The following is a 27487-nucleotide window of genomic DNA, read 5'->3' on the forward strand; positions in this document are numbered from 1 at the left end:
ATTGCCATGTGATGTGATGCAATGCTATCTTTCTAGCTCTCCCTTTTTACTTCCTTTTGGATAAACAGACATATTAGGCAAGCATTTTGGAGCTTTCACCTAAATAACTACAGGTGGTGAGATAAGCTGCACAATATAATTGACCTTTCAGTATATTGTTGCACACACACCATCTATTTAGCAAATGCCCTTGTTATCAACAGCAGCCTTTTAAACTCACCTGAGCTAACAGGTATGTGCGCTGGTTACTCTGCTGCGCTTAAAATTTCTTTTTTGGTTTGCTACAATGCCTTTTCTGAAACGTTGTCTCCTTCTGCTGGAACACTGACTTCTTTCATTTAATGCCTGCAGACTATAAAAGAGAACCCAACCCAAAAAGTTTGGTTGATTAGTCTGTGGCATTCTGTTAAACTGTTGCTTATGGCGGTCTCTGTGAGCTTCTCAGCGACATTCAGCCAGCCAGGTATCCTGCCTGCAGTAGATGGAATGTGGCAATGGAACGCTGGCTGCGCGTGTCATAATAGGCTCTGAGCCTTTATATACCTGTGCACAGCAGCAGCCACCTTCAGTCTGCTGCTGGACAGCCAGCAGCAGCAGCAGCAGCAGGAGAGGTATGTAATCAGGAGCCCTCCTGCTAAGGGTAGACAGCTGCTCATTCCACCCCACCCCCCGCCTTAATTGGTTCTCCTCCCTTCCAACGGTGTTGAGGCGGGTGGGAACAGCAGGGGGTGAAGGTGCTGTGTTTAAAGAGGTGGAGTTATGCAGATCTAAAACGCGTGGATTGCAGCAGCAGCAAGCCGAAAAGTGCAGGCATGTAAGGGATCTAGAGGTTGACAACATGTCTTCTTAACGGGAGTCCAGGAGCTCATCTCCACAAATGGACTTTTCAGGATCCTTGGGTGGCTCCGTAGTTTGAAACCAATTCTGGTTATCGCTTCTCGGCCTTTTGGCTAAGATCAAGTGTAGTATCTGTTCTTATCAGTTTAATATCTGATACGTCCCCTATCTGGGGACCATATATTAAATGGATTTTTAGAACAGGGAGATGGAAAAAGAGCTTGCTCTGTCCACTCCACGCATTGACCTGGTATTGCAGTATCTCCAGGACCGGTGCACCCCTTCTTTAATGCAGTTTCTAAAATCAGAAAGAATTGAATTCAATGTTTTTTGTTCATTTTGCTTGTTTGTCGGATTTTGTGATGGACTCTTTGGCTTTGCTTTTCTTCTCCTCATTGGATTTTTCATGTTCAAAGTTGCAGAAGCCAGATTACAAGCTCATTTTGGTTCAACTTCAGCAACTGTGCATTGCATTGCCATGTAATGTGATGCAATGCTATCTTTCTAGCTCTCCCTTTTTACTTCCTTTTGGATAAACAGACATATTAGGCAAGCATTTTGGAGCTTTCACCTAAATAACTACAGGTGGTGAGATAAGCTGCACAATATAATTGACCTTTCAGTATATTGTTGCACACACACCATCTATTTAGCAAATGCCCTTGTTATCAACAGCAGCCTTTTAAACTCACCTGAGCTAACAGGTATGTGCGCTGGTTACTCTGCTGCGCTTAAAATTTCTTTTTTGGTTTGCTACAATGCCTTTTCTGAAACGTTGTCTCCTTCTGCTGGAACACTGACTTCTTTCATTTAATGCCTGCAGACTATAAAAGAGAACCCAACCCAAAAAGTTTGGTTGATTAGTCTGTGGCATTCTGTTAAACTGTTGCTTATGGCGGTCTCTGTGAGCTTCTCAGCGACATTCAGCCAGCCAGGTATCCTGCCTGCAGTAGATGGAATGTGGCAATGGAACGCTGGCTGCGCGTGTCATAATAGGCTCTGAGCCTTTATATACCTGTGCACAGCAGCAGCCACCTTCAGTCTGCTGCTGGACAGCCAGCAGCAGCAGCAGCAGGAGAGGTATGTAATCAGGAGCCCTCCTGCTAAGGGTAGACAGCTGCTCGTTCCACCCCACCCCCCGCCTTAATTGGTTCTCCTCCCTTCCAACGGTGTTGAGGCGGGTGGGAACAGCAGGGGGTGAAGGTGCTGTGTTTAAAGAGGTGGAGTTATGCAGATCTAAAACGCGTGGATTGCAGCAGCAGCAAGCCGAAAAGTGCAGGCATGTAAGGGATCTAGAGGTTGACAACATGTCTTCTTAACGGGAGTCCAGGAGCTCATCTCCACAAATGGACTTTTCAGGATCCTTGGGTGGCTCCGTAGTTTGAAACCAATTCTGGTTATCGCTTCTCGGCCTTTTGGCACGATCTGTAGTGGGTTGTGACATTGGGCTGAAGGTTACTGTGGTGGCAGAACCGATTCTTGGCCTTTGGAGATATCCAGTGCTGCTTTTGGGAATCGGTGCTAAAGCTGCAGTGCCTTTTCTTTACGGAGGACGGTGTGTTGGAGGGAGGACGAACTTCGTGGAGGCTGCGATCCGTGTGTGATATTTTCCTTGGTATCTGGAAAAGAAGAGGAAAATCATGGAGACAAGGAGAAACCCTGGAGGAAGGAAGGAGAATCAAGCAAGCAACCCGAATGATTATTTCTCGGAGGAGCATCCGCTGAAGGACACCATCAGGTTCGTGGTTGCTCCTGACCACCGGCAGGTGAAAGATTCTCAATTTATTTTCAATGTTATTTGTAAGCTCTTGAAGATCGACAAGGAGCATCTTTTTTGCTTTCAATCTTTTTTTTCTCGAGGGCTTTATGATGTTACGCTTAATAAAGCCTCGCAGTGTGAAAGTGCCTACGCTCTTTATGAAGTAAATAAAGAGAAGGTAGAGCTGGAGGGGGTGAAAGTAATCCCCTCTTTTCAGTTTTCAATGAAAGTACTGACGATTCATTTGTTTAGTCCATTTATTACAGACTCTGAGGTTGAAAGTTACCTATCAATGTATTGTGACAAAATCATCCCTAAGAGACGCGGGGAAACACAGTTTGGAGTGTGGAACGGGAAACGTGTGTATGTGGTATCATTTAGGAAGAACCCGAATGAGGAGGGGGGCGTGTCCAGACCTCCGCCGCAGGTTTATATCAACCATAGCCGCGGTTATTTATTCTTCCCAGGGATGCCACACTACTGCCGTGTGTGTAAAAAATATGGACATCTGGATGCAGAATGTAACAAGTGTTTTAGTTGCATGGGTACTCCTCACCAGATGGATGAGTGCCCTAAAAATAAGAAAAAGGATGTAGAGGAGATGGACACATCGCCTGAAGAACAGCAACAAGAAGCTAAAGACGATGTGGAAGCAGGCATTGCTGCTGAAGAGGAAAAAGGGGAAGAGGAGAAAGAAAGGAGTGAGAAGGAGGAGACAGAAAGAAAGAGAAAAGAGGAAGAGGAGGGACGGGCAATGAAGGAGAAGAAGAAGGAGGAACGGGTTAAAAAATCACAAGAAGAAGAGGAAAGGAAGTTGGAAGAAAGGAAGAGAAAGAAGGAAGAGGAAAAACAGAAGAGGATAGAGGACATAGAAAAAAGGGCCATGGAGATAAAGAAACAGATGGAAAGGAAAAAGAGAGAAGAGCAGAAGAAAGAAGATAAGAAGAAAGAAGATAAGAATGAAAAGAAGAAGATAGAAGAACAGAAGAAAGAAGATCAGAAGAGAGAAGAGAAGAGTCAAATGTTGCAAGAAATTTCTCCACTAAGTAAAGGGAGTAGTTGTGGAGGGGAAAGTGATATTCCAGAAGTAGTGGAGTCCACTCCTACTAATTCCCTGTCGCAGAGCTTACCTTGCGCGCAGGTACAAATGGACTGCACAGAAAAATCTCTAAAAAGAAGTGTGGATAGAAGTGATAATGAAGGAATACCATGTGGTGGGAAAGTAAAGGCATTAGAAGCAACAAGTCTGCTGGGGAGTGTGTCATCTTCGGATGTATCAGATCTGGAGGTAGACCCATCTTCTCCGGCAGTAGAGAATGAGGGCGGAGGGAAGAGCCCTGCACTAAATGTTAGAAGATGATCCGCTCAATGTCCCTGAATGTTCAGGGGTTTAACGACCTATATAAGTGAACTGCTTTATATGATTTTTTAAATAATGAAAATATTGATTTTATCTTTCTACAAGAATGTAATTTGACAAAAAAAATAAGCTATGAATATTTACAGGGTATATGGAAGGGTAACTTATGCTTTTCTGGTGGGAACGAGTCAAAAAGTGATGGTGTGGGGTTTTTATGCTCTAAAGATTGGGAGATTGTAAATTATGAAGAGATATACCCTGGGAGGATTTTAAGAATTGATGTGCAGAAAAATGGGAAGAAAGTGAGGTGTTTTAATGTGTATGCAAATGCAGAAAAAGCCTTGAGATTACATTTGTTTGAACTGTTGCAGCTGTTTTTACCTGGAGTAGATCCATTAGTTTTAGGTGGGGATTTTAATTGTCATTTAAAAAATGTAAAAGATGGGTCAGCTTCATGTCTTAGAAATATTTTAGCAGCTTTTAATCTTAAAGATACATGGGCATTAGATGGACAAAAAAAGGAGCATGAAGTCACTTGGGTGGGGAGAGGTGTTTCATCCAGAATAGATTATATTTTTATATCTCAAGCCCTAACATGCTCAGGTTTTAAAACGCATTCAACACCTTTTTCAGATCATAAAATAATAGAATGTAGTTTTAAAATAGAATCAGATGTGGATAAAAGACCGTCACACTGGAAATTTAATGTATCCCTACTACAAGACGAGGTGGTTATGGAAGGTTTTAAAAAGCTGTATGAAAAACTGAAGCTAAAAAAAACGTTTTTTAAATCTATTTTTAATTGGTGGGATTTTGTCAAGAAGGAGGTAAAAATATTTTTTATTAAAGAAGGAAAGAAGAAAGCTGCTGCAAAACGTATTTTTTATAATGATCTTAATGCTAAACTGCAATGTTTTTTTCACCTCGAAAATAACGGATGTGATCTGCAGGAGGCGATCCGAACAACAAAAGAAAAGATCCAAAACTGCCTGAAAGAAAAAGGTAAAGAAATTATTTTTAATTCCCGAGTAAAAGTTTTAGACGAGGATGAAAAATGCACAAAATTCTTTTTTAAAAAAATATGTGACAAGAAGGATTATATGAAGGTTTTGGAAGGAGAAACAAGTTTGGAGGGGAAGAAGATGAAAGCAAAAGAATTTTATGATGATTTATTTTCTGTTAAAAACACGGATGTGTCTCTAAAAAAACATTTTTTAGAAGGACTGGAAAAAAATTTTAATGCGGAAGATAAATCTTTTTTAATAGGGAATTTTACTAAAGAGGAAGTTTTTAATACAATTAATACGCTACAAAATAACAAAACGCCGGGAGCAGATGGACTACCTGTTGAATTTTACAAGTGTTTATGGGAGATCATGGGTGAGGATTTTTATGAAGTAATTTTAGAAGCAGAAGCATCTTTTAGTGTCCCAGAGTCGTGGTGGGAGGGTCTTATTGTTTTATTATTTAAGAAAGGAAATAAAGAACTGATTAAAAATTGGAGACCAATAACCCTTTTAAATACGGACTGTAAGGTATATGCAAAGTTACTAGCAAATAGATTAAAAAAGGTAATCGGCTCAGTAATAGAAGTGGATCAGACGTGTGCAGTGCCAAATCGGAGAATCAGCGACTCATTGATTTTAATCAGGGATGTTTTATGGGATGTTTTAGACAGAAAACAAAAGCTTGCTCTAATTACTTTGGATTTTGAAAAAGCGTACGATAGAGTTGCCCATGATTTTTTATTTGCAGTTTTAGAGAAAATGGGATGCCCGGATGTTTTTAGCAAACGTATTAAATCTCTTTACAAATCATGTTTTAGCAAAATATCTATTAATGGTTTTTTATCTGATAATGTAAAAATAAACTGTGGCGTTAAACAGGGGTGTCCCTTATCCCCTATTCTTTTTATTTGTGCAATTGAACCACTTTTAGCAGCTTTTAGGAGAGATAAGGTAATCAATGGTTTTTTTATTCCCGGGAGTTGCAATGAACAAGTTAAAGTGGTGGCATATATGGATGATGTGACGGTTTTAGTTAAAGACACTAGAAGCATGAACAGAGCCATAAGAACAGTGGATTGGTTTGGGGGCGCATCGGGTTTTAAAATTAACATGGAAAAATCTGGTATTTTAACTGTTGGTGATTTTATTGTAGATTCTGAGTGTAAATTAACAAGAATGAATGAAGTAAAAATTTTAGGTATTTATTTCTCAGAGTCAGGTGGTAATGTAAGAAATTGGGAGTCTCTGCTGGAAAGAGTTAAGAAAAAGATTACTTTCTGGCAGTTGAGAGATCTTACCCTGGAAGGAAAAATTTTAATTATTAGACAGGTTTTACTCCCAATGTTTTTATATGTCTCAACAGTTTTTATCCCCCAAAATAATATCATGAAGAGAGTTATTAAGGTATGTTTTAATTTTTTATGGAGATCCAAGATGGAAAGAGTAAAGAGAGAGGAGATATATAAATCAAAGAAAAAAGGTGGGAAAGGTTTTCCGGATATTAGGTCCTTTTTATATGCAAAGTATGTAGCGAACTGTGTATGCACTTTATTAGGACCAGGCTCTAAGCTAAAGTTGTTTTCTATATATAATTTAGGTTTCTATATTAGAAATTATAAATGGTTGGAGATGTCTCTAAATAGGCCTTATAGGTTTTTACCTCCAGGAAATTATATTGTTTTAGAAAAAATTTTAAGAGATTTTAAACTTAAGATGGTCGAAATAAATGTTCTTAAATGCCATAAAAAAATCCTAAAAATCCTGGAAGAGAGAATAGGTATCAGTCCTGTGGAACATTTTTCATTCAAAATTGTGGAAAGAATCTGGATGAATGTAAATTATAGTGTGTTATCTAATGAACACAGGGATTTACTCTGGTGTATAGTAAAAGACTGCCTGCCAACCCGTGAGTTCCAACACAGGCGTGGGTTGGTAAGATCTGAAGTGTGCCCAAGATCCAGGTGTGGGAATAGTGAAACACCCATGCACATCTTCTGGAATTGTAATTTTGCACAGACAATATGGAGGAAAGTGTGCAATATAGTGAGAGCTGTGAGTACTGTTAATTTTTTGGATTTTAACAGAGTATTTTATGGGATGGGGATAAGAGAGGAGGATTTTAAAATTGTATGGATTATTATTGCATGTGTGAAGGCGGCATTGTGGAAAGCAAGGAACATTTTAGTGTTTAAACATAAGGAAGTAACAGTCGACCAGTGTATTAAATTATGTCTAAGTTATTTGTACATGTATTTCTGGAGGGACAAAATGACGCTTGGCAAGGTGAAAGCAAATGAGAAATGGAAACAATGTAAATGGAATGAACTTACCTTGTAAGATTTGATTTTTTGAAAACCTGTGGAAAAACAAAAAAAGAAGAACAAAAACAAACAAAAAAAAATAGCCAAAACTATATAATTTTTAAAAAAAAAAAAAAAAAGAGGGAAAAAATAAATAAATATATATATATAAAAGAAAAAGGAAAATAAAAGATTTGGAGAAGTATTAAAATTGGTAGAATGCACGATGATGGATTTGAGTCTTCTTATCTTTTTGTTGATTCCAAGACTTTGTAATCTGAGTGTAAAAAAAAAAAAAAAAAAAAATCTGTTCTTATCAGTTTAATATCTGATACGTCCCCTATCTGGGGACCATATATTAAATGGATTTTTAGAACAGGGAGATGGAAAAAGAGCTTGCTCTGTCCACTCCACGCATTGACCTGGTATTGCAGTATCTCCAGGACCGGTGCACCCCTTCTTTAATGCAGTTTCTAAAATCAGAAAGAATTGAATTCAATGTTTTTTGTTCATTTTGCTTGTTTGTCGGATTTTGGGATGGACTCTTTGGCTTTGCTTTTCTTCTCCTCATTGGATTTTTCATGTTCAAAGTTGCAGAAGCCAGATTACAAGCTCATTTTGGTTCAACTTCAGCAACTGTGCATTGCATTGCCATGTAATGTGATGCAATGCTATCTTTCTAGCTCTCCCTTTTTACTTCCTTTTGGATAAACAGACATATTAGGCAAGCATTTTGGAGCTTTCACCTAAATAACTACAGGTGGTGAGATAAGCTGCACAATATAATTGACCTTTCAGTATATTGTTGCACACACACCATCTATTTAGCAAATGCCCTTGTTATCAACAGCAGCCTTTTAAACTCACCTGAGCTAACAGGTATGTGCGCTGGTTACTCTGCTGCGCTTAAAATTTCTTTTTTGGTTTGCTACAATGCCTTTTCTGAAACGTTGTCTCCTTCTGCTGGAACACTGACTTCTTTCATTTAATGCCTGCAGACTATAAAAGAGAACCCAACCCAAAAAGTTTGGTTGATTAGTCTGTGGCATTCTGTTAAACTGTTGCTTATGGCGGTCTCTGTGAGCTTCTCAGCGACATTCAGCCAGCCAGGTATCCTGCCTGCAGTAGATGGAATGTGGCAATGGAACGCTGGCTGCGCGTGTCATAATAGGCTCTGAGCCTTTATATACCTGTGCACAGCAGCAGCCACCTTCAGTCTGCTGCTGGACAGCCAGCAGCAGCAGCAGCAGGAGAGGTATGTAATCAGGAGCCCTCCTGCTAAGGGTAGACAGCTGCTCGTTCCACCCCACCCCCCGCCTTAATTGGTTCTCCTCCCTTCCAACGGTGTTGAGGCGGGTGGGAACAGCAGGGGGTGAAGGTGCTGTGTTTAAAGAGGTGGAGTTATGCAGATCTAAAACGCGTGGATTGCAGCAGCAGCAAGCCGAAAAGTGCAGGCATGTAAGGGATCTAGAGGTTGACAACATGTCTTCTTAACGGGAGTCCAGGAGCTCATCTCCACAAATGGACTTTTCAGGATCCTTGGGTGGCTCCGTAGTTTGAAACCAATTCTGGTTATCGCTTCTCGGCCTTTTGACTAAGATCAAGTGTAGTATCTGTTCTTATCAGTTTAATATCTGATACGTCCCCTATCTGGGGACCATATATTAAATGGATTTTTAGAACAGGGAGATGGAAAAAGAGCTTGCTCTGTCCACTCCACGCATTGACCTGGTATTGCAGTATCTCCAGGACCGGTGCACCCCTTCTTTAATGCAGTTTCTAAAATCAGAAAGAATTGAATTCAATGTTTTTTGTTCATTTTGCTTGTTTGTCGGATTTTGGGATGGACTCTTTGGCTTTGCTTTTCTTCTCCTCATTGGATTTTTCATGTTCAAAGTTGCAGAAGCCAGATTACAAGCTCATTTTGGTTCAACTTCAGCAACTGTGCATTGCATTGCCATGTAATGTGATGCAATGCTATCTTTCTAGCTCTCCCTTTTTACTTCCTTTTGGATAAACAGACATATTAGGCAAGCATTTTGGAGCTTTCACCTAAATAACTACAGGTGGTGAGATAAGCTGCACAATATAATTGACCTTTCAGTATATTGTTGCACACACACCATCTATTTAGCAAATGCCCTTGTTATCAACAGCAGCCTTTTAAACTCACCTGAGCTAACAGGTATGTGCGCTGGTTACTCTGCTGCGCTTAAAATTTCTTTTTTGGTTTGCTACAATGCCTTTTCTGAAACGTTGTCTCCTTCTGCTGGAACACTGACTTCTTTCATTTAATGCCTGCAGACTATAAAAGAGAACCCAACCCAAAAAGTTTGGTTGATTAGTCTGTGGCATTCTGTTAAACTGTTGCTTATGGCGGTCTCTGTGAGCTTCTCAGCGACATTCAGCCAGCCAGGTATCCTGCCTGCAGTAGATGGAATGTGGCAATGGAACGCTGGCTGCGCGTGTCATAATAGGCTCTGAGCCTTTATATACCTGTGCACAGCAGCAGCCACCTTCAGTCTGCTGCTGGACAGCCAGCAGCAGCAGCAGCAGCAGGAGAGGTATGTAATCAGGAGCCCTCCTGCTAAGGGTAGACAGCTGCTCGTTCCACCCCACCCCCCGCCTTAATTGGTTCTCCTCCCTTCCAACGGTGTTGAGGCGGGTGGGAACAGCAGGGGGTGAAGGTGCTGTGTTTAAAGAGGTGGAGTTATGCAGATCTAAAACGCGTGGATTGCAGCAGCAGCAAGCCGAAAAGTGCAGGCATGTAAGGGATCTAGAGGTTGACAACATGTCTTCTTAACGGGAGTCCAGGAGCTCATCTCCACAAATGGACTTTTCAGGATCCTTGGGTGGCTCCGTAGTTTGAAACCAATTCTGGTTATCGCTTCTCGGCCTTTTGGCTAAGATCAAGTGTAGTATCTGTTCTTATCAGTTTAATATCTGATACGTCCCCTATCTGGGGACCATATATTAAATGGATTTTTAGAACAGGGAGATGGAAAAAGAGCTTGCTCTGTCCACTCCACGCATTGACCTGGTATTGCAGTATCTCCAGGACCGGTGCACCCCTTCTTTAATGCAGTTTCTAAAATCAGAAAGAATTGAATTCAATGTTTTTTGTTCATTTTGCTTGTTTGTCGGATTTTGGGATGGACTCTTTGGCTTTGCTTTTCTTCTCCTCATTGGATTTTTCATGTTCAAAGTTGCAGAAGCCAGATTACAAGCTCATTTTGGTTCAACTTCAGCAACTGTGCATTGCATTGCCATGTAATGTGATGCAATGCTATCTTTCTAGCTCTCCCTTTTTACTTCCTTTTGGATAAACAGACATATTAGGCAAGCATTTTGGAGCTTTCACCTAAATAACTACAGGTGGTGAGATAAGCTGCACAATATAATTGACCTTTCAGTATATTGTTGCACACACACCATCTATTTAGCAAATGCCCTTGTTATCAACAGCAGCCTTTTAAACTCACCTGAGCTAACAGGTATGTGCGCTGGTTACTCTGCTGCGCTTAAAATTTCTTTTTTGGTTTGCTACAATGCCTTTTCTGAAACGTTGTCTCCTTCTGCTGGAACACTGACTTCTTTCATTTAATGCCTGCAGACTATAAAAGAGAACCCAACCCAAAAAGTTTGGTTGATTAGTCTGTGGCATTCTGTTAAACTGTTGCTTATGGCGGTCTCTGTGAGCTTCTCAGCGACATTCAGCCAGCCAGGTATCCTGCCTGCAGTAGATGGAATGTGGCAATGGAACGCTGGCTGCGCGTGTCATAATAGGCTCTGAGACTTTATATACCTGTGCACAGCAGCAGCCACCTTCAGTCTGCTGCTGGACAGCCAGCAGCAGCAGCAGCAGGAGAGGTATGTAATCAGGAGCCCTCCTGCTAAGGGTAGACAGCTGCTCGTTCCACCCCACCCCCCGCCTTAATTGGTTCTCCTCCCTTCCAACGGTGTTGAGGCGGGTGGGAACAGCAGGGGGTGAAGGTGCTGTGTTTAAAGAGGTGGAGTTATGCAGATCTAAAACGCGTGGATTGCAGCAGCAGCAAGCCGAAAAGTGCAGGCATGTAAGGGATCTAGAGGTTGACAACATGTCTTCTTAACGGGAGTCCAGGAGCTCATCTCCACAAATGGACTTTTCAGGATCCTTGGGTGGCTCCGTAGTTTGAAACCAATTCTGGTTATCGCTTCTCGGCCTTTTGGCTAAGATCAAGTGTAGTATCTGTTCTTTTAAGAACACAAGAGCTACGATCTACACTTGACGAGAGCGATCGAACTCGGAAGGAGAAGAGCTTCGGAGCCCAGCTGACATCAGAGAACGAAGGCGGATATCGGTGGGAGGAAGAAGCTCTAAAGAATCCAGAAGAAGACGAAGACTCGGAGAAGAATCGGGCTGTCCTGTGGAATCTTCGAGGAAGAAAATCATCGAGACAAAGACCTTTCGGGGAATTTGTCCAGAACACGACGGGAGAAGAATCTGCATAGCTCCACCCATTCCGGGAAGAGTTCCAGATCCAGCTCCAAGAAGTAACTGCAGGAGGAAAGCCATGGCAAGCGCTGCGAGGAAGGCCGAAAAGAAGAGCCTGGAGCTGGGGACAGCCAGGAGGGCCCAGTCAGGAGCCGATTCTGACCCCAAGGACTCTGCCTCCATGACTGGCCAGCAGAAGGGACCCCAGAAGCCCCGCCACGAAGCTCCAGCCCTGGAGCCATGGATGCGGCAGACGGTGGCCCTGAAGCTGAAGGAAGTGGATGGGAGGGTGCCGGACATGTCCTCGGACGTGTTCTGCCAGAAGATGCTGCTGGATCGAGGCTTCTCCAGGTCGGACACCCTCAGCATCCAGACCTTCTTGACGGGGATCTTCTTCGTCACCTTCGCCACTGTGAACACCTGCAGGAGGTTCTGGGAAATGGTAAGCGCAAAAGGACCGGATAATTCTTTCTCTGCCTTTACAGGTAGCTGCCCTATCCAGAGGGATGAAAGGAGGATCACGGTCTCCATGCGCAACCCGCACACCCCAGGCCAAGACATCTGTACCTTCCTGAGACGCTTCTGTTTGGTTGTGAAGGAACCCTCTCACATCCTGAATGGACTCGGCTTCTGGACAGGTAAGTGGTCGGTGACCGTTAGACTTCACAGGGACCTGGCGTACTCAGACGGACTTCGGCACCTGCCCCCGACATTCTCCCTGGGCAACTCCTACGGCCTCATCTATTACCCGGACATGCCGCGGAACTGCAGGAGATGCGGCAAGAACGGCCACGAGATGAAGGACTGCAAGGAGGATGCCTGCAGGATTTGTCGAGTGACGGGACACAGCTCGAAGGACTGCCCGAAGAAGACGTCCTGCAACCTGTGTGGGCTGGCGGCTCATCTGTACAAGGATTGCCCCAGGCGTGAGAGATCCTGGGCATCGGTGGTTGCGACGACCCCAGCTACGGAGGACAAGGCCCCGACGACCAGGCCTGTGAAGGTCAAGGACGCGACGACCAAGGCCCCAGCGGCCAAGGCCGAGACGACCAAGGCCAAAGCGGTCAAGGAGTCGGTGGCCAAAGCCCCAGCGACGGTCCCAGCAGCTCCGAAGCAGAAGAAAAAGTCAAAGGAGGGTAAGAGTTCTGTCACCCCTCTCTCGATCCCTCCCCCTGCCACCCCCGTCCAATCCCCCCCCCACCCCGGCCACCCCTGCTGAGGATTCCACTTCCTCTTCCTCCTTCCCCTACTCCTCAGCAGGTGTCCTTTCCCCTGCCCCGGCAGCCACTCTCCCTCCCCAGACCATGGTAGCGGTGGAATTAACCTTTCCTCCACCCGCCGCTATCTATTCCGAGGAGGATTTTCCCCTTCTTGTCTCCCCAGTTCCAACCCGGGGAAAGAGGAAGGTGGAGGACAGCCCTGCTACTGAATCCTCCAAAAAGAAGATTCTGGATTTCGTAGGCGAAAAGGAGGATACCCTCCCTGAGCCAGAAGAGATGGAGCACATGGTTGAGACCCTGGTGGCCGAGCCAGAAGAGGAGGAACTGGTGGTCGCCGAGATTGAGGCCGCGCTGCTTGACCAGATGGAGGAAGAGGGCCTGCTGGTGATCCCGTCACCAGCAGTCAACACCGACGAGGGACCACCCGACCGGAGTGGTAACTAAGGTGTATTGCCTGCGCTAACTTTTTCTTTTTTCCCTACATGATGGCTAATATTAACTTATTTTCCATTAATGTCAGGAGCATCAAGGACAAGTTCAGACGTCAGACTATTTATGCCTTCCTTACTTCCCAGTTGTGTGATGTTTATATGTTGCAGGAATGTTCCCTTCCCTCCTCTAGGTCCTTCAAACATCTGGCCAGGGAGTGGTCCCACGGTCCATCCTACTGGTCCGGTGGGGGTGACTGCAAGTCTGCGGGGGTCGCAATTCTGATCAGGGGGGGCGCATTCACGCTTGAGTCCGTCCAGGAGCTCATCTGCGGCAGGGCTCTTGTTGTAGATGGCAACTGGGCGGGAGAACCTGTCAGGTTCATCAACGTGTATGCGTCCCCACTGAAGAATGAGCGTTTGGAGCTTTTCCAGACCCTGCGGCTTCAGCTTGCCACCACCAGGACCTTAGTGATGGCCGGGGATTTCAACTGCCCCATCGAGGAGGACGGTCGTAGTTCTGGCACATCTGCCAAGTTGGACATCACGTCCAAGCTGCTCATCGAGATGGTAACCGAGGCCTCTCTTCAGGACGTGGTGGGCTCCATGGGGAGAGGCTCCACGAACTATTCGTGGAGCCGACCCGATGGCTCACTCCGCTCCAGGATTGACTTTGTGTTCACCTCTCGGGCAGTCAGGCAGAGTAGGCACTCGATGGTCTCCTGCTTCTTCTCCGACCACAGAGCCATTCACTTACAAGGTGTCCTCGGCGACGGTTTTCCGTCCGGCCCCGGCTCCTGGAAGCTGAATTGTGCTCTGCTGGCTCAGGATGAAGTCGTGGAGGAGCTGAGAGCAGCCTACGCAATGTGGCAGTCCTACAAGGGTAGCTTCCAAACAGTCTCTGATTGGTGGGAATATGTTAAACTTGAGTTTCGCTGTTTCTTTCAGGCCAAGGGTCGACAACAGGAGTGTGAGAAGAGGAGGGACTTCAGAGGGCTGCAGCGCGAGCTGCGGTCGCTGCAGGACCTTCTTCACTGCGGCTGGGACGTGAGGGAGGAGCTGGAGGAGACCAAGAAGAGCCTGAAAAGGCACTTTGAGGAGGAGTCCAAGCGAATCATCTTCCGTTCCAAAGTGGAGAATCTGGAGAAGGGTGAGAAATGTAACTCATTCTTTTTCAGGAAACTTCATGCCGGTCACACGCCCCTGAACGAGCTGCGAGACGAGAGCGGAAACATGCGACGTGGGAAGGAGGACGTGATGAGGGTCGTCAGCGACTTCTACAGCGAACTCTACTCCCACAAGACTACCGACCCCGACGCTGCTGATAAGTTCCTGTCAGGTATCACTAACCATCTTGATCCTGCAGGCACGGCAGCCTTGGACAAACCTCTGATGGTGGGCGAATTGCTCTCTGCCGCTAAATCCTTTAGGACCGGCAGGACCCCGGGCAGTGATGGTCTTCCAGCGGAGCTCTATGTAGCGCTGGGAGACCTCATCTGTCCGGACCTGTTGGACCTGTACGAGGAGATGGTGGTGGAGGGTAGAATGCCTCCATCTTTGAGGGAAGGAATGGTCACGATCCTGTACAAGCGGAAGGGAGAGAGGTGCGACCTGAGGAATTGGCGTCCCATCACTCTGCTCAACGTGGACTACAAGATCCTGGCCAAGACGATGGCGACACGACTTAAGACGGTCATCGGACGGATCATCCACCCGGACCAGACCTGCGGCATCCCTGGACGTCGCATCGCAGACAGCCTCGCTCTCGTGCGGGACACGGTCGAGTACATCAAGGTCCGCCGCGCACACGCGGCCCTGGTCTCCTTGGATCAGGAGAAGGCCTTCGACCGGGTTTCCCACGAGTTCATGGGCCGAGCTCTGCACCGGTTAGGTTTGGGTAACATGTTTTGTTCGTATGTCCGTCTGATGTATTTTGATATCCACAGCTCGGTGTTGGTGAACGGCTGGAAGACTGACCCCTTCCCTGTCCTCTCTGGGGTCAGACAAGGCTGCCCTCTATCACCTCTTCTTTTTGTTTGTGTTATAGAACTCTTCGCAGAGGCTATCCGGCAGAATGGAGAGATCAGAGGGATCACCGCACCGGGTCCGGGACGACATGAGGTCAAGTGCTCGCTCTACATGGATGACGTCACCGTCTTCTGCGCTGATCGTGGTTCAGTCGACGCCCTCGTCCAGACGTGTGAGAGGTTCGGCCGGGCTTCAGGGGCCAAAGTCAACTGCAGGAAGTCGGAAGCCATGCTCTTCGGGGATTGGCAGCCGGCCTCCTCCGCCCCCTTCCCCTTCAACATTCAACCGGATTTCCTCAAGGTGCTGGGAGTCTGGTTCGGGAAGGAAGGAGCGGCCCTCAAGTCCTGGCAAGAACGCTTGGCCAAGGTGAAGCAACGGATCGGACTCTGGAGCCTCAGACACCTCACTTGTGAGGGTAAGGCACTCGTCCTGCGTAATGAGGTCCTGCCCGTCTTGCAGTACACGGCGCAGGCCTGGCCCCCACACGTCACTGTGTGCAGGGCCATTACCAGGACAGTGTTTCACTTTGTCTGGGGATCCAAGATGGACAGAGTCAGGCGGGCCGTCATGTACAAGGAGCCTCGCAAGGGTGGGAAGGGCGTTCCAGATATCCCCACCCTCCTGCGATCCTCTTTTGTGTGTGATTGTGTCCGCCGGACTTTGCAAGTCAAGAATGGCTCCGCGGGCAGGTCCATGTCTCGCTTCTTCCTGCTTCCTCTTTGGAGGCGACTCGGCTGGGACAAGTGGGACAGCTCCTTCCCCTACAACTGGACGACGCCATGGTTCTACGGAGACGTCGTTCGATTTGTGGGGGAGCATCAACTGGAGGGACTCAAGCCCGACTTGTGGAAGCCCAAAACTATCCACAAGCTAATCAGAGCCAAGGATGACGTGGAGAACATCACAGGACTTCACCAGGACACGCTGGAGACTGTGTGGACAAATGTGTCGTCTGACAGGCTGACCAACGGGCACAAGGACTTGTCGTGGATGGCGATTCAGGGCGGACTGCCCGTCCGGTCATTCATGCATGCCCGGAACCTGTGCAAGACCCGGTACTGCCCAAGGTGCCCCTTCGTGGAGGAAACATCTTTGCACACTTTTTGGGACTGCGGATTTGCACAGCGCCTATTGACTGCACTTGAGGACGACCTGAGGAACTCTGTCCCCAGGGCGAGCCTATCGCACCATTCTGTGCTTTACGGACTCTTCCCTGGGGTTCATACCGTCGGAGCCATCCAGGAGGCTTGGCGCCTTATGAACTGCTTCAAGGATGCCGTTTGGGTCGCCAGGAACCGGCTCATCTTGAGGAGGGAGAGGATGTCCATCCAGGACTGCCGCAGGCTGATCCACAGCCTGCTCAGAGACTATTCCATCATGGACGGTCCGGAGGACGAGGACGAGGACTAAACCCCTCCTCCCCCTCTCCCCTTATGTGTCTTGTCTTTCAATAAAGCTTCGGGCCTGTGATTTTCCCCTCCCCATCCCCTTTTTCCCAATCCCCATCCCTTATCACGATTCGTCGTACTGTATTGATTGACATGCTTTTTCTTTCAGATTGAGTGTTTTGTGTAGCATAGGGGTGTGATGTGTCTAGTTAGTGCGTCGTATCCTCATGCTATGTAAATATGATGTAGAATTCTGTGTGTACTGGGCTGCGGCACTGTACACTGTCTGTTAACTTATTTTTTGTGCTAAGAAAAGATATATTCAATCAAAAAATCTGTTCTTATAAGAACACAAGAGCTACGATCTACACTTGACGAGAGCGATCGAACTCGGAAGGAGAAGAGTTTCGGAGCCCAGCTGACATCGGAGAAGGAAGGCGGATATCGGTGGGAGGAAGAAGCTCTAAAGAATCCAGAAGAAGACGAAGACTCGGAGAAGAATCGGGCTGTCCTGTGGAATCTTCGAGGAAGAAAATCATCGAGACAAAGACCTTTCGGGGAATTTGTCCAGAACACGACGGGAGAAGAATCTGCATAGCTCCACCCATTCCGGGAAGAGTTCCAGATCCAGCTCCAAGAAGTAACTGCAGGAGGAAAGCCATGGCAAGCGCTGCGAGGAAGGCCGAAAAGAAGAGCCTGGAGCAGGGGACAGCCAGGAGGGCCCAGCCAGGAGCCGATTCTGACCCCAAGGACTCTGCCTCCACGACTGGCCAGCAGAAGGGACCCCAGAACCCCCGCCACGAAGCTCCAGCCCTGGAGCCATGGATGCGGCAGACGGTGGCCCTGAAGCTGAAGGAAGTGGATGGGAGGGTGCCGGACATGTCCTCGGACGTGTTCTGCCAGAAGATGCTGCTGGATCGAGGCTTCTCCAGGTCGGACACCCTCAGCATCCAGACCTTCTTGACGGGGATCTTCTTCGTCACCTTCGCCACTGTGAACACCTGCAGGAGGTTCTGGGAAATGGTAAGCGCAAAAGGACCGGATAATTCTTTCTCTGCCTTTACAGGTAGCTGCCCTATCCAGAGGGACGAAAGGAGGATCACGGTCTCCATGCGCAACCCGCACACCCCAGGCCAAGACATCTGTACCTTCCTGAGACGCTTCTGTTTGGTTGTGAAGGAACCCTCTCACATCCTGAATGGACTCGGCTTCTGGACAGGTAAGTGGTCGGTGACCGTTAGACTTCACAGGGACCTGGCGTACTCAGACGGACTTCGGCACCTGCCCCCGACATTCTCCCTGGGCAACTCCTACGGCCTCATCTATTACCCGGACATGCCGCGGAACTGCAGGAGATGCGGCAAGAACGGCCACGAGATGAAGGACTGCAAGGAGGATGCCTGCAGGATTTGTCGAGTGACGGGACACAGCTCGAAGGACTGCCCGAAGAAGACGTCCTGCAACCTGTGTGGGCTGGCGGCTCATCTGTACAAGGATTGCCCCAAGCGTGAGAGATCCTGGGCATCGGTGGTTGCGACGACCCCAGCTACGGAGGACAAGGCCCCGACGACCAGGCCTGTGAAGGTCAAGGACGCGACGACCAAGGCCCCAGCGGCCAAGGCCGAGACGACCAAGGCCAATGCGGTCAAGGAGTCGGTGGCCAAAGCCCCAGCGACGGTCCCAGCAGCTCCGAAGCAGAAGAAAAAGTCAAAGGAGGGTAAGAGTTCTGTCACCCCTCTCTCGATCCCTCCCCCTGCCACCCCCGTCCAATCCCCCCCCACCCCGGCCACCCCTGCTGAGGATTCCACTTCCTCTTCCTCCTTCCCCTACTCCTCAGCAGGTGTCCTTTCCCCTGCCCCGGCAGCCACTCTCCCTCCCCAGACCATGGTAGCGGTGGAATTAACCTTTCCTCCACCCGCCGCTATCTATTCCGAGGAGGATTTTCCTCTTCTTGTCTCCCCAGTTCCAACCCGGGGAAAGAGGAAGGTGGAGGACAGCCCTGCTACTGAATCCTCCAAAAAGAAGATTCTGGATTTCGTAGGCGAAAAGGAGGATACCCTCCCTGAGCCAGAAGAGATGGAGCACATGGTTGAGACCCTGGTGGCCGAGCCAGAAGAGGAGGAACTGGTGGTCGCCGAGATCGAGGCCGCGCTGCTTGACCAGATGGAGGAAGAGGGCCTGCTGGTGATCCCGTCACCAGCAGTCAACACCGACGAGGGACCACCCGACCGGAGTGGTAACTAAGGTGTATTGCCTGCGCTAACTTTTTCTTTTTTCCCTACATGATGGCTAATATTAACTTATTTTCCATTAATGTCAGGAGCATCAAGGACAAGTTCAGACGTCAGACTATTTATGCCTTCCTTACTTCCCAGTTGTGTGATGTTTTTATGTTGCAGGAATGTTCCCTTCCCTCCTCTAGGTCCTTCAAACATCTGGCCAGGGAGTGGTCCCACGGTCCATCCTACTGGTCCGGTGGGGGTGACTGCAAGTCTGCGGGGGTCGCAATTCTGATCAGGGGGGGCGCATTCACGCTTGAGTCCGTCCAGGAGCTCATCTGCGGCAGGGCTCTTGTTGTAGATGGCAACTGGGCGGGAGAACCTGTCAGGTTCATCAACGTGTATGCGTCCCCACTGAAGAATGAGCGTTTGGAGCTTTTCCAGACCCTGCGGCTTCAGCTTGCCACCACCAGGACCTTAGTGATGGCCGGGGATTTCAACTGCCCCATCGAGGAGGATGGTCGTAGTTCTGGCACATCTGCCAAGTTGGACATCACGTCCAAGCTGCTCATCGAGATGGTAACCGAGGCCTCTCTTCAGGACGTGGTGGGCTCCATGGGGAGAGGCTCCACGAACTATTCGTGGAGCCGACCCGATGGCTCACTCCGCTCCAGGATTGACTTTGTGTTCACCTCTCGGGCAGTCAGGCAGAGTAGGCACTCGATGGTCTCCTGCTTCTTCTCCGACCACAGAGCCATTCACTTACAAGGTGTCCTCGGCGACGGTTTTCCGTCCGGGCCCGGCTCCTGGAAGCTGAATTGTGCTCTGCTGGCTCAGGATGAAGTCATGGAGGAGCTGAGAGCAGCCTACGCAATGTGGCAGTCCTACAAGGGTAGCTTCCAAACAGTCTCTGATTGGTGGGAATATGTTAAACTTGAGTTTCGCTGTTTCTTTCAGGCCAAGGGTCGACAACAGGCGTGTGAGAAGAGGAGGGACTTCAGAGGGCTGCAGCGCGAGCTGCGGTCGCTGCAGGACCTTCTTCACTGCGGCTGGGACGTGAGGGAGGAGCTGGAGGAGACCAAGAAGAGCCTGAAAAGGCACTTTGAGGAGGAGTCCAAGCGAATCGTCTTCCGTTCCAAAGTGGAGAATCTGGAGAAGGGTGAGAAATGTAACTCATTCTTTTTCAGGAAACTTCATGCCGGTCACACGCCCCTGAACGAGCTGCGAGACGAGAGCGGAAACATGCGACGTGGGAAGGAGGACGTGATGAGGGTCGTCAGCGACTTCTACAGCGAACTCTACTCCCACAAGACTACCGACCCCGACGCTGCTGATAAGTTCCTGTCAGGTATCACTAACCATCTTGATCCTGCAGGCACGGCAGCCTTGGACAAACCTCTGATGGTGGGCGAATTGCTCTCTGCCGCTAAATCCTTTAGGACCGGCAGGACCCCGGGCAGTGATGGTCTTCCAGCGGAGCTCTATGTAGCGCTGGGAGACCTCATCTGTCCGGACCTGTTGGACCTGTACGAGGAGATGGTGGTGGAGGGTAGAATGCCTCCATCTTTGAGGGAAGGAATGGTCACGATCCTGTACAAGCGGAAGGGAGAGAGGTGCGACCTGAGGAATTGGCGTCCCATCACTCTGCTCAACGTGGACTACAAGATCCTGGCCAAGACGATGGCGACACGACTTAAGACGGTGATCGGACGGATCATCCACCCGGACCAGACCTGCGGCATCCCTGGACGTCGCATCGCAGACAGCCTCGCTCTCGTGCGGGACACGGTCGAGTACATCAAGGTCCGCCGCGCACACGCGGCCCTGGTCTCCTTGGATCAGGAGAAGGCCTTCGACCGGGTTTCCCACGAGTTCATGGGCCGAGCTCTGCACCGGTTAGGTTTGGGTAACATGTTTTGTTCGTATGTCCGTCTGATGTATTTTGATATCCACAGCTCGGTGTTGGTGAACGGCTGGAAGACTGACCCCTTCCCTGTCCTCTCTGGGGTCAGACAAGGCTGCCCTCTATCACCTCTTCTTTTTGTTTGTGTTATAGAACTCTTCGCAGAGGCTATCCGGCAGAATGGAGAGATCAGAGGGATCACCGCACCGGGTCCGGGACGACACGAGGTCAAGTGCTCGGTCTACATGGACGACGTCACCGTCTTCTGCGCTGATCGTGGTTCAGTCGACGCCCTCGTCCAGACGTGTGAGAGGTTCGGCCGGGCTTCAGGGGCCAAAGTCAACTGCAGGAAGTCGGAAGCCATGCTCTTCGGGGATTGGCAGCCGGCCTCCTCCGCCCCCTTCCCCTTCAACATTCAACCGGATTTCCTCAAGGTGCTGGGAGTCTGGTTCGGGAAGGAAGGAGCGGCCCTCAAGTCCTGGCAAGAACGCTTGGCCAAGGTGAAGCAACGGATCGGACTCTGGAGCCTCAGACACCTCACTTGTGAGGGTAAGGCACTCGTCCTGCGTAATGAGGTCCTGCCCGTCTTGCAGTACACGGCGCAGGCCTGGCCCCCACACGTCACTGTGTGCAGGGCCATTACCAGGACAGTGTTTCACTTTGTCTGGGGATCCAAGATGGACAGAGTCAGGCGGGCCGTCATGTACAAGGAGCCTCGCAAGGGTGGGAAGGGCGTTCCAGATATCCCCAGCCTCCTGCGATCCTCTTTTGTGTGTGATTGTGTCCGCCGGACTTTGCAAGTCAAGAATGGCTCCGCGGGCAGGTCCATGTCTCGCTTCTTCCTGCTTCCTCTTTGGAGGCGACTCGGCTGGGACAAGTGGGACAGCTCCTTCCCCTACAACTGGACGACGCCATGGTTCTACGGAGACGTCGTTCGATTTGTGGGGGAGCATCAACTGGAGGGACTCAAGCCCGACTTGTGGAAGCCCAAAACTATCCACAAGCTAATCAGAGCCAAGGATGACGTGGAGAACATCACAGGACTTCACCAGGACACGCTGGAGACTGTGTGGACAAATGTGTCGTCTGACAGGCTGACCAACGGGCACAAGGACTTGTCGTGGATGGCGATTCAGGGCGGACTGCCCGTCCGGTCATTCATGCATGCCCGGAACCTGTGCAAGACCCGGTACTGCCCAAGGTGCCCCTTCGTGGAGGAAACATCTTTGCACACTTTTTGGGACTGCGGATTTGCACAGCGCCTATTGACTGCACTTGAGGACGACCTGAGGAACTCTGTCCCCAGGGCGAGCCTATCGCACCATTCTGTGCTTTATGGACTCTTCCCTGGGGTTCATACCGTCGGAGCCATCCAGGAGGCTTGGCGCCTTATGAACTGCTTCAAGGATGCCCTTTGGGTCGCCAGGAACCGGCTCATCTTGAGGAGGGAGAGGATGTCCATCCAGGACTGCCGCAGGCTGATCCACAGCCTGCTCAGAGACTATTCCATCATGGACGGTCCGGAGGACGAGGATGAGGACTAAACCCCTCCTCCCCCTCTCCCCTTATGTGTCTTGTCTTTCAATAAAGCTTCGGGCCTGTGATTTTCCCCTCCCCATCCCCTTTTTCCCAATCCCTATCCCTTATCACGGTTCGTCGTACTGTATTGATTGATATGCTTTTTCTTTCAGATTGAGTGTTTTGTGTAGCATAGGGGTGTGATGTGTCTAGTTAGTGCGTCGTATCCTCATGCTATGTAAATATGATGTAGAATTCTGTGTGTACTGGGCTGCGGCACTGTACACTGTCTGTTAACTTATTTTTTGTGCTAATAAAAGATATATTCAATCAAAAAAAATCTGTTCTTATCAGTTTAATATCTGATACGTCCCCTATCTGGGGACCATATATTAAATGGATTTTTAGAACAGGGAGATGGAAAAAGAGCTTGCTCTGTCCACTCCACGCATTGACCTGGTATTGCAGTATCTCCAGGACCGGTGCACCCCTTCTTTAATGCAGTTTCTAAAATCAGAAAGAATTGAATTCAATGTTTTTTGTTCATTTTGCTTGTTTGTCGGATTTTGGGATGGACTCTTTGGCTTTGCTTTTCTTCTCCTCATTGGATTTTTCATGTTCAAAGTTGCAGAAGCCAGATTACAAGCTCATTTTGGTTCAACTTCAGCAACTGTGCATTGCATTGCCATGTAATGTGATGCAATGCTATCTTTCTAGCTCTCCCTTTTTACTTCCTTTTGGATAAACAGACATATTAGGCAAGCATTTTGGAGCTTTCACCTAAATAACTACAGGTGGTGAGATAAGCTGCACAATATAATTGACCTTTCAGTATATTGTTGCACACACACCATCTATTTAGCAAATGCCCTTGTTATCAACAGCAGCCTTTTAAACTCACCTGAGCTAACAGGTATGTGCGCTGGTTACTCTGCTGCGCTTAAAATTTCTTTTTTGGTTTGCTACAATGCCTTTTCTGAAACGTTGTCTCCTTCTGCTGGAACACTGACTTCTTTCATTTAATGCCTGCAGACTATAAAAGAGAACCCAACCCAAAAAGTTTGGTTGATTAGTCTGTGGCATTCTGTTAAACTGTTGCTTATGGCGGTCTCTGTGAGCTTCTCAGCGACATTCAGCCAGCCAGGTATCCTGCCTGCAGTAGATGGAATGTGGCAATGGAACGCTGGCTGCGCGTGTCATAATAGGCTCTGAGCCTTTATATACCTGTGCACAGCAGCAGCCACCTTCAGTCTGCTGCTGGACAGCCAGCAGCAGCAGCAGCAGCAGGAGAGGTATGTAATCAGGAGCCCTCCTGCTAAGGGTAGACAGCTGCTCGTTCCACCCCACCCCCCGCCTTAATTGGTTCTCCTCCCTTCCAACGGTGTTGAGGCGGGTGGGAACAGCAGGGGGTGAAGGTGCTGTGTTTAAAGAGGTGGAGTTATGCAGATCTAAAACGCGTGGATTGCAGCAGCAGCAAGCCGAAAAGTGCAGGCATGTAAGGGATCTAGAGGTTGACAACATGTCTTCTTAACGGGAGTCCAGGAGCTCATCTCCACAAATGGACTTTTCAGGATCCTTGGGTGGCTCCGTAGTTTGAAACCAATTCTGGTTATCGCTTCTCGGCCTTTTGGCTAAGATCAAGTGTAGTATCTTTCGAAAAGGCGGTTTTGGATGTTGGCCGCCCTAGTAGATTGATACATTATGCACACTGGGGTTTAGGCGCTTGTTAGTACGCCAGGTGGCTAATATAGTCATCTGGTGGATAGCATGGCCCCCCAGGATCGACGCCATTGGGCCGGGGAAGATCGAAAGCCCGAAGTGTGTAGTGCCCCAGGAGTGGTGACCCTGGGGTGCCTTAACTCACTGGGATTGGGAACCCCACTTGAGTTTATGGCACATTTGCACTAGCACTTCAATATTTCTTTCTTCACACACACCCTTATTCCGGGCCTTCTGGCCTTAGGATGGGGAATTTTTCAATTCCCGGTCGAAGGTCCGGGCAGTATTATACTGTGAAACCTTCACTATTTATTTAATTTCTTTGTCACTGTGTGTCCATTTATTCACGTGTGTCACGTCCTACTAGGATTTTGTCGGGATGCGGTTCCCTTACGGGTTCCTCTCTTGGCAGGTCTAGGGGGGGAGTGTGTGGCCATCAGGTTCCGCTCCCCCCTGAACCCCCCTGGCTCTCCTCTTTCGGGAGGAGAGCGTTGTTGGCTCCCCTCTTCCGGGAGGGTATCACAGTCTTTGGCTCCCAGTGCCTTGCTCGGGTGAGAACTCGGGCAGGTGCTGGGGGTAAGATTGGGTCGCCTCTGGCTCCGGCTGGAGGTGGCTATTTGTCCCTGTTCCTCGCTGTGGCCTTCTGGCTCGGAGGGACGGGGAATGGTTTGGGGGACCCTTCTCCTTTTGGAGAGGGTTTCAAGAAGACCAGCATCCTAGTGCACTTTCTTTGTGGCACTTGTCACTTTTTTAAGCGCACTCGGGTTTTGTACACGAATTCGGGCTTTCAAAAAAAAAAAAAAAAAATCTGTTCTTATCAGTTTAATATCTGATACGTCCCCTATCTGGGGACCATATATTAAATGGATTTTTAGAACAGGGAGATGGAAAAAGAGCTTGCTCTGTCCACTCCACGCATTGACCTGGTATTGCAGTATCTCCAGGACCGGTGCACCCCTTCTTTAATGCAGTTTCTAAAATCAGAAAGAATTGAATTCAATGTTTTTTGTTCATTTTGCTTGTTTGTCGGATTTTGGGATGGACTCTTTGGCTTTGCTTTTCTTCTCCTCATTGGATTTTTCATGTTCAAAGTTGCAGAAGCCAGATTACAAGCTCATTTTGGTTCAACTTCAGCAACTGTGCATTGCATTGCCATGTAATGTGATGCAATGCTATCTTTCTAGCTCTCCCTTTTTACTTCCTTTTGGATAAACAGACATATTAGGCAAGCATTTTGGAGCTTTCACCTAAATAACTACAGGTGGTGAGATAAGCTGCACAATATAATTGACCTTTCAGTATATTGTTGCACACACACCATCTATTTAGCAAATGCCCTTGTTATCAACAGCAGCCTTTTAAACTCACCTGAGCTAACAGGTATGTGCGCTGGTTACTCTGCTGCGCTTAAAATTTCTTTTTTGGTTTGCTACAATGCCTTTTCTGAAACGTTGTCTCCTTCTGCTGGAACACTGACTTCTTTCATTTAATGCCTGCAGACTATAAAAGAGAACCCAACCCAAAAAGTTTGGTTGATTAGTCTGTGGCATTCTGTTAAACTGTTGCTTATGGCGGTCTCTGTGAGCTTCTCAGCGACATTCAGCCAGCCAGGTATCCTGCCTGCAGTAGATGGAATGTGGCAATGGAACGCTGGCTGCGCGTGTTGACGCGCCCCCTGGGACATATTCCTATTTGAGGGGAATACCCGGCACCGGATCAGATGGGGGGTTGTAGTCTCCGAGCGGCTGTGACCCGGCCCGTGCCCAGGGCGTCAAGCTCAGTGTTATGTGGCAGTCCTACAGATGTTATTAAGAGTTCTTTTGTGTCGACTACGCCACCCGTTGTGATGCGGTCACTGTGGCCGCCGCTGCAGCAGGGTCCGCTGAGGCTGATGGTGGATGCGCAGCTTGGTGGGATAACCCCCAACGGGAGGGGTATAGCCTCAGAGGGGACAGGCGCAGAGGATGGGGGTTGTGGTGGTGTAGTGCAGACGGCAGTGAAGACAGAGTCGGGTTGTGCAGTTAAGGGTGTTTACTTACTGCAGATGTTGTACTGGTCACTCCAGCTGCTAGTGACCACCCGAGCCGTGCTGCGTCCACCAGGTCCTGGATCCAGCCAACCCCCAAACAAGTCCGGAGCGTGGCCCTGAGCTCTCTTTCTGTCCCGTTCTCTGGCCGTCCCCACCAGTAATCCACCTAGGTCCAGCTCCCTCGGGCCTTCTGTTGGGACACCCTTGGCCCTGGGTTCCCTGACCCTTCATGTGGTGTGCCTTCGGGGTGGATGTGATGGGTGACCGTGGCAGACGCTGCCCACGGTCTCCGGTCTCTGGCTGGGGAATGTTTTTACCCCCACCAGCTTGGGTTCCGGTACCCTGATGCCGACTCTTCACCCGGTGCTTTTAGTTGGGATCTCAGAGTCCTTCTCTTCTGTGCTCTGGGTCTCTCTCTTTTCTCCTCTCTCACTCTGGGTCTTTGTCTTTCTTCTCTCCTCTGCTCCTGACTTGTTCTCTGCAGCTGACTGACTCTCTGCATCTGATCCTCTGCATCTGACTTGTTCTCTGCAGCTGACTGACTCTCTGCATCTGATCCTCTGCATCTGACCCTGTTCTTAGTTGGTGCCCACCTTATATACACCCTCTATGTGTGAGCTCAGGTGACCAGCACCCAATGAGCTCCTAACTTTACCCAGGCTGCTCCCCCTATCTGCCCCTACACTACTTGGGATGTACCACCTCCCTCCCACTCCAGCCAGGAACAGACTCGGTCGTACCTGCACATTTCTAAGTGGGAGTACCGTCGGTCTGTTCCCCGGAAATGGGATGTGTGTAGTGCATGCAGCCTACCGAGCTCAGTTCCACTCTCCATCCTTGCCCGGGAGTGGAATATCACACCTCTGGGTTGAGGTGCAATACTCCTGTAGCAGCCGAATCCTCAGGGTGCTACATTCCCCCCTGGTAAACCACAGCACGTCCTCGGGCTGTAAAGACAAAAACACCAAAACATACAAATTTTTTTTTTTTCATATAAACATAATAAAACATATAAAACATTATATATATAAAACTTTTCATATAAACATTCTCGTCGTCTCTTGTTTCAGGTTCCTCCTCCGGACACTGTGCAACGTGTGTCCGGGAAAAGTGCGACAGTCTCTTAGAAAAACTGGTTTTACTATAAAACCGGTAGGGGGCGCTTTAGGACGCGCAACTATATACAGGGGAAGTTGGCCGCTCTCAGTCCTCGGCCAGGTAGAGGGAAGGGAATGGCTGCTCACAGTCCTCAGCCTGTGGGATTAAGGGGTTAACGGGTAAACAGTTCACTCAGCTGG

The 27487-nt window shown here is 48.6% G+C and overlaps 5 non-coding genes and 3 pseudogenes across 5 annotated transcripts; all 8 read left to right on the forward strand.

Moving 5' to 3' along the window:
- The first annotated feature begins 930 nt into the window (after nt 1–930).
- LOC141176579 (U2 spliceosomal RNA) lies at nt 931–1121 on the forward strand. The gene has a single exon (XR_012253253.1). It is a non-coding gene; the product is annotated as a U2 spliceosomal RNA (small nuclear RNA).
- Nucleotides 1122–7508: 6387 nt separating this feature from the next.
- LOC141177765 (U2 spliceosomal RNA) lies at nt 7509–7722 on the forward strand (annotated as a pseudogene).
- Nucleotides 7723–8837: 1115 nt separating this feature from the next.
- Nucleotides 8838–9028, forward strand: LOC141177632 (U2 spliceosomal RNA). The gene has a single exon (XR_012254209.1). It is a non-coding gene; the product is annotated as a U2 spliceosomal RNA (small nuclear RNA).
- A 1118-nt stretch (nt 9029–10146) lies between these two features.
- Nucleotides 10147–10337, forward strand: LOC141176580 (U2 spliceosomal RNA). Its single transcript, XR_012253254.1, has one exon. It is a non-coding gene; the product is annotated as a U2 spliceosomal RNA (small nuclear RNA).
- A 1115-nt stretch (nt 10338–11452) lies between these two features.
- LOC141178035 (U2 spliceosomal RNA) lies at nt 11453–11530 on the forward strand (annotated as a pseudogene).
- Nucleotides 11531–22739: 11209 nt separating this feature from the next.
- LOC141177718 (U2 spliceosomal RNA) lies at nt 22740–22934 on the forward strand. The gene has a single exon (XR_012254286.1). It is a non-coding gene; the product is annotated as a U2 spliceosomal RNA (small nuclear RNA).
- A 1118-nt stretch (nt 22935–24052) lies between these two features.
- LOC141178127 (U2 spliceosomal RNA) lies at nt 24053–24144 on the forward strand (annotated as a pseudogene).
- Nucleotides 24145–24938: 794 nt separating this feature from the next.
- On the forward strand, nt 24939–25120 carry LOC141177900 (U2 spliceosomal RNA). The gene has a single exon (XR_012254420.1). It is a non-coding gene; the product is annotated as a U2 spliceosomal RNA (small nuclear RNA).
- Nucleotides 25121–27487: the final 2367 nt, after the last annotated feature.

Source organism: Phyllobates terribilis, unplaced genomic scaffold (genome assembly GCF_046119375.1).
Source record: "Phyllobates terribilis strain yellow unplaced genomic scaffold, ASM4611937v1 Scaffold_27__1_contigs__length_16484149, whole genome shotgun sequence".
In the NCBI taxonomy this organism is placed as follows: Eukaryota; Metazoa; Chordata; class Amphibia; order Anura; family Dendrobatidae; genus Phyllobates; species Phyllobates terribilis.